General features: G+C 35.2%; 1 pseudogene; it reads right to left on the reverse strand.

Moving 5' to 3' along the window:
- Positions 1-5,764: 5,764 nt before the first annotated feature.
- On the reverse strand, positions 5,765-5,882 carry LOC143254666 (U2 spliceosomal RNA; annotated as a pseudogene).
- Positions 5,883-6,666: the final 784 nt, after the last annotated feature.

Below are 6,666 nucleotides of genomic sequence, written 5' to 3' on the forward strand. Positions count from 1 at the left end.
GAGTTGATGGTAGGTGGTGATGACTAGCTGCCTTTCCTCTAGCCTTGCACTGGTAAGTTAGGGATGACTAGCGCAAATATCTCTGGTGAAGACTTGTGCGAAATGCAAAACAACCCAAATCTTTGCCTGAAATGAGCCTAAGGTCGAACCGTTACACAATAATTTCATTCAGAAAGAGTGTAATAAACATTTTTATTTATTTATTTAATTTTACAAAGGAAATCACTCTAGCCTGTGTGTACAACTTATTAAATATATCCGTAAGAAACATTAAACCAGTGTTATAGTGGTTTGTATTAACTTCTTATCTTTTTGTTGACTTACACTATTTATGTTACTTTTATATCGATGCAATTGTACCTACTGTTAAACTGTGTCAGGGCAGGGCATGGTCAGGTGGTTAAGGCACTCGACTTGTAGCCTGAGGGTCGCAGGTTTGAATTTCCGGCACACCAAACATGCTCGCCCTTCCAGTTGTAGGGGCGTTATAATGTGACGGTTAATTACACTATTCGTTGGTGAAAGAGTAGCCGAAGAGTTGGCGGTGGGTGGTGATGACTAGCTGCCTTCACTCTAATCTAACACTGCTAAATTAGGAACGGCTGGCGCAGATAGCCCTCGAGTAGCTTTGCGCGAAATTTAACAACAAACAAAGAAAAACTGCCATTAAAACATGCTATCCTTTTGTTTTGGGTGTATAAGAAATTAAGTTTTCGCACTTGTATATATTTTTCGTTAAATTTTATAATTTTTCCTTTTTTTCTCATTTTCAACTTTCAATTGTGGACTCAAAGAAGAATCAGTGGAAGTGAGTTTAGCGATTTTCTATCTTAATGTAAACCCTACTGTCATGTTTTTACTACTTAATGCACCCCGGTAGTACAGCGGTATGTCTTCGTATTTACAATGCTAAAATCAGAGGTTCGATTCCCTCCTGGGCTCAGCAGATAACCCGATGTGGCTTTTCTTTAAGAAAACACAAACACTTTACTTAATATAAACCCTGCCGTCATGAATTTCTTGTTGCTGTCTTTTGACTTGTAGGAACAATTAAATTTTACTGTTTTATGTTTTGCTTCTTGATTTATGAGCTGTAAAGGTTGTTTGTTTCAAGTGCTCATCTTGACTAATGGACTTTAGAAGTGTCTATAAAATGTTGTTCTTCATTTTTGAAGTGTACAATGTCCATTTGAAATATTTTACTGTTACTCATTTTTTTCCAGTAGCTGTCCGTCCATCAAGAATCTTCACTTTATAAATATTATTAAAATTATGTTAATTAAACTTTACTGTTATAAGTATATATATAAACAGAAGTTCTTTTATTGATAGAATATTTTAACTTGAGTTCATGTATGCTTTCAAATTCGTAGCGCCATCTAGCACTTAATCAAATAAAATGTGGTGAGCATTTTAGGACAGACAAATGGATATTTTAAGAAGCGAAATAAAGTAAATTATTTTGAAATATGTCTCAGAGTGAATGTGATGTATTTTTCTAACCACGTTATTTTAAGACTCCAACTACAGTCAATGATAAATTCAGAATCTATGTAAAATGGTTCTCTGATTGAAAGCTTCAGGGGCCACAACTTTGTCAGCCCAGCTTAGTTGTGAATTTTGTTGCTTTACAACTGAAATGAATATAATTATTACATTCCTTTTAGAACTTCTTCTATTTATTGACAATTGAACATATTTTACTGAGTCATATAATATCTGAATGTTGTTTTTCGTGTATATATCATTTTAGAAATAAAAACAAAGAACAATTATTATTTTCTGCCCTTCTCACCAGGTGCAATCGTTTCCATTTGAAGTCAGCCCGGCGTTGCCAGGTGGTTAAGGTAATCAACTCGTAATATGAGGGTCACGGGTTCGAATCCCCGTGATACCAAACATGCTTACCATTTCTGCCGTGGGGACGTTATATGTGACGATTAATCCCACTATTCGTTGGTAAAAGAGTAGCTCACGAGTGGCACTGAGTGGTCATGACTAGCTGTCTTCTCTTTAGTCTTACACTACTAAATTAGGAATGACTAATGCAAATAGCCCACGTGTGGCTTTGAGCGAAATTAAAAACAAACCAAAACCGTTTGAAGTCACTTATTTTAATAAAATATTACAAGACAGTTTACAATGTTAAACATATTTGATTTCTTAATAGAAGGTTTACAGATGAAAGAGGTAGAACGCAGGTTTATTTGCAAAGCATTCACTTTCTGGCGTTTTTTGTGAGTCTAACTCAACACAACAAAGAAACTCGCCCATTTTCACAAACTGATACATTTTCTTATACCTATTATATAAACTATTCGTTATGGGATGGCCACTATCAGTTGTCCTTTTCATAACTGCATACTGCCGCTAAGACAACTATTCAATATAAATGTGTTCCAGATCTCACAAGACAATATTTTAAAAAGCTGGAAACATTGCAAAGTGTGTTTCTTTTACCACGGCTCACTGACACATCTTCAAAGAGGAAATTCAGAAGTGTTCTTATAAAAATACTCATTACTGAACGATATTATATTATTTTGTAGATGTGCAATATTTAGCAGGCGTGGCCAGCTCCTCTAAATCAAGATGATGTGCTATTACAGTGAAGTAACAAGGAGCTCCTGGTATTCAGCTTGCGATTTTGAAAGCTTTTTCAAAGTATTATATAGCACAGACTTTTAGTCTCCGTTTCGCTATTAAGAATTGAGGACGAATTTATTGCAGATGTCAACTTCCATCACGATAAATTATTTCTTGGTTAATAGTTGAAGAAATATCTTTAACGGTATACCATGGTCTTTATATATGTCTGTGTAAAAATGCACTTTATTCGAATAAACTTTATCTATTTCATGTTTATTGCAAAACAAATAAAATAAAGGATGATATAAAAATATGAGAAACGCTTTTCATGAAATTTTCCTGTGAAACGTTTTGACTTTAAAAAAAGCCAACAAAATTAATACTGCTTGTATTACGAAAGTAAAATAACGGAACTTTGCCTATTAAATTGAGTTAAAATATAAAAACAAACAAACTCTATAACATTTTCAGGGATGATTCAATCGGTCTCTCAACTCAAAGTGAAGTTACAAACGTCTAGATTTCAAGTATTATATTATGTAGGCGAATTACATATCATGTAATAACACGAATGAATTTTCGATAGGGTCCTATATAAGGTAAGTACTAATATAAAAAAGGATTTAGATGAATTTTTATTCATTGGAAAAAAAACACCACGTTTAAAAGGATTTTTTATTTGATTAAAAACTCTTATGATGAACAATTGTTTTTGATACTAGGTTCTACATCTGTAATAGAACCACGATTGTTCTGCAGCATTAACTTAAAACCGTTATTTAAGAACAGAGTATCGAAACCGAACATATGGAAACATAACTTCAAGTTTTATATCACTTTATGATTGTATTATGATTACGAGATAAAGATAAGAGCTGAGGTTTTAACTGTGTTTGTTCTGTGTGCAACTATTGTAAAGCAGTTTCAAACATCTGTGTATGATGTGACTACATTACATCGTCAAGAGAAAAAGTCCATACAAATATATTTATGGAAATTATATTTCGATACGCAACTACCTCACCCTTCTTTCCAGTGCAATGTCTTTCCTCACTGACTTGTATCTTGGACTAACACGTTCTGAACAGTTTAACCGTGTCCCAGTTACTGAGGGGGTAGCAAAGGTTAGAGTAACATGAAAGTAATTTAAAATTAAAATTTTTATGAAAGAAGTTGTTATGCATATTATAAGTCATGCGATACAAATTAACACAGACCTTATGCAAAGAAGAATTTTATGAAAAACTAAAAACAATATACAAAACGCGAAAACTCTGACAGGGAAACGATTTCAGGCTATTTACGTAAAATTATAAATTAGTTAAAAAAGTAAATACCCAAAACCATAAGCTATACATTTAATGAGACTTTGGATTAACAATTTCCTATGTGTCCAAGGGTTGTTGTTGTTTTGAATTAACCACAAAGCTACACAATGGGCTATCTGTGCTCTGCCCACCACGGGTGTCGAAACCCGGTTTTTAGCGTTGTAAGTCCGCAGACATACCGCTGAGCCACTGGGGGTCATGTCCAAGGGAAACGAACGAGTACAGTGATAACACCTGTCCCCCGCTAGTAGTGATAAGTCTACGGATTTACAACGCACAAAATCAGGGGTTCGGTTCTTCTCGGTGGACTCAGCAGATAGCCTAATATGGCTTTGCTGTAAGAAAACACACTTACAAACAGCGATAACACCACGTGACAGGTAATTTATACAGGAGTTACAAGCTATAAGTTAAAAAAACAATTATAGAAAATAGTTCTGAAACGAAGAAGAAAGATTTGTTTGAAGACAAAGTCAAACATTTTAATGTATTTGCTTTCTTCGGATAATTAGTAGTATGCAATAACGGAGAAAAGAAAAACAGAAAATCAAACCCACCCATTTCATAACTTTTGTGGCCCGGCATGGCCTAGCGCGTAAGGCGTGCGACTCGTAATCCGAGGGTCGCGGGTTCGCGCCCGCGTCGCGCTAAACATGCTCGCCCTCCCAGCCGTGGGGGTGTATAATGTGACGGTCAATCCCACTATTCGTTGGTAAAGAGTAGCCCAAGAGTTGGCGGTGGGTGGTAATGACTAGCTGCCTTCCCTCTAGTCTTACACTGCTAAATTAGGGACGGCTAGCACAGATAGCTCTCGAGTAGCTTTGTGCGAAATTCCCAAACAAACAAACAAACATAACTTTTGTTCAATCGCCTAAAGTTGATATAAACTGAATTTGAGGCGAAACATGTAACGTATTTAACGTAAGAGTTAAATCCAATTTTCAGTTAAGTGATTCGTTAATAAGGGCAGAATCAGTCCTCAAATGATCATTTATTATAATACATGTGGAGTCCACATGTAGCATCATACTGGTATCTGTAACAACACTGGTGGAAAAAAAAAAAAACTGTTGGCGAAATCAATATTTCTATGTGTGAAATATCAGAAATAATTACTATTATGAACCGCAGTATTTGTGTTTGAATACGTTTTGTGAATCACATGTTATTAGGGGAACTGTCAAAATCTCCACGTGTCTAAAAGCTATTTGCAGTTTATTAAGTTTCAGAAAGCTTGTGTGAAAAAGTCAATAGAGCTCATTCTTTCATTACTTGTTTTATGTTAAGACTACAAGAGCCATGTTCACTGCAAAGGTAGGAAGTTTCTTTTTAGTAACGAAAGCTTTCAATTTCTGGAGGACCGGGGTTACTGTAGTTTGAATGAGCTTCTGGTTAATTTTGGAATCTTCACAGTTCACCTCTTCAAAATGTTGTATCATTTCACTGATCTTCGTGCGTATATTTCTCTTTCAGCAAACTAGTCTATATTTCTTAAGCCATTGTGACATCACGCTGTCAAATTGATGAAACTTTACCAAAAAAATCAAATATATATATATATATTGCAGGAGCAAAACGTGTCGCACGTGAAGGTGTACACTTCGAATTTACCAAGAATCACATATATATAGAAGCTAAACATGTTACTCGTAACGATAAGTGTCCAATATATAGTGATATGTCCATATGCTAACTTCTATAAATTGTTGCAATGAAATATTATTGTCCTTCTTCATCGTTCTATATGATTGAGGTTTGTTCCATGTACTATTATAGCAGCAAAATCGATTTTCTCAAGTAAATTATTTAACAAACTTTTAATGCAGTAAAATACTAGTTTTGAGCATTTAAGCTGTAAACTATTTTTTTAAATTAATGTACAACAATGGGAATCGTATCAGATATTAAGCTGATAAGAACAGATATTACACTTTGATCTTAGCCAAAAGGCCGATTGGAAGTAATTACGAAAACAGTGAACAAAATAGGTTTGGTTTGAATTTCGCGCAAAGCTACTCGACGGCTGTCTGTGCTAACCGTCCCTAATTTAGCGGTGTAAGACTAGAGGGAAGGCAGCTAGTCATCACCACCCACCGCCAACTCTTGGGCTACTCTTCTACCAACGAATAGTAGGATTGACCGTCACATTATTACATTCCCACTGCTGAAAGGGCGAGTATGTTTGGTGTGACGGGGATTCGAACCTGCGACCCTGAGATTGCGAGTCGAACGCTCTAACCACCTAGCCATGTCGGGCCTTAGATATGTATACACAAAAGGCATTACCCATCATTCTGAAAGAACCAAATTTCTACTATAAAGACACTCCTGGGATGCTTTCCTCGATTTTGACGAACGACTGGATGATACAGTTTTTTGAGTAGTAATAATAAACATTTTCGTTTGCAACTGTTCATGTATTATGATAACACACTCTTTGAAAGTCCTGTCAAATAAGAACTGATCTTTAATAATGACGAAGAATTAATTGGACTTACTTATTGTTTTGCAGGTTAGTTATGTGATGATTAGATCTACGTGTTCATAGTACACCCAACATTCAAAAGCTCCACTTATTTTACACGTTAAAGTGAACACAATGCCCTACAAATTGTTACCAAAGGGTTTCAGTAAATCGACCAACGTTTGCGTCATTTAACATGTAGATATTGTAAAATTCAATATATAAAACTCTAAATGGTTTGTTAAAAGTATCATGTTAATAACATTAACTGTCTTATGAAATGTT

This window comes from Tachypleus tridentatus, chromosome 6 (genome assembly GCF_004210375.1).
Source record: "Tachypleus tridentatus isolate NWPU-2018 chromosome 6, ASM421037v1, whole genome shotgun sequence".
NCBI lineage: Eukaryota > Metazoa > Arthropoda > Merostomata > Xiphosura > Limulidae > Tachypleus > Tachypleus tridentatus.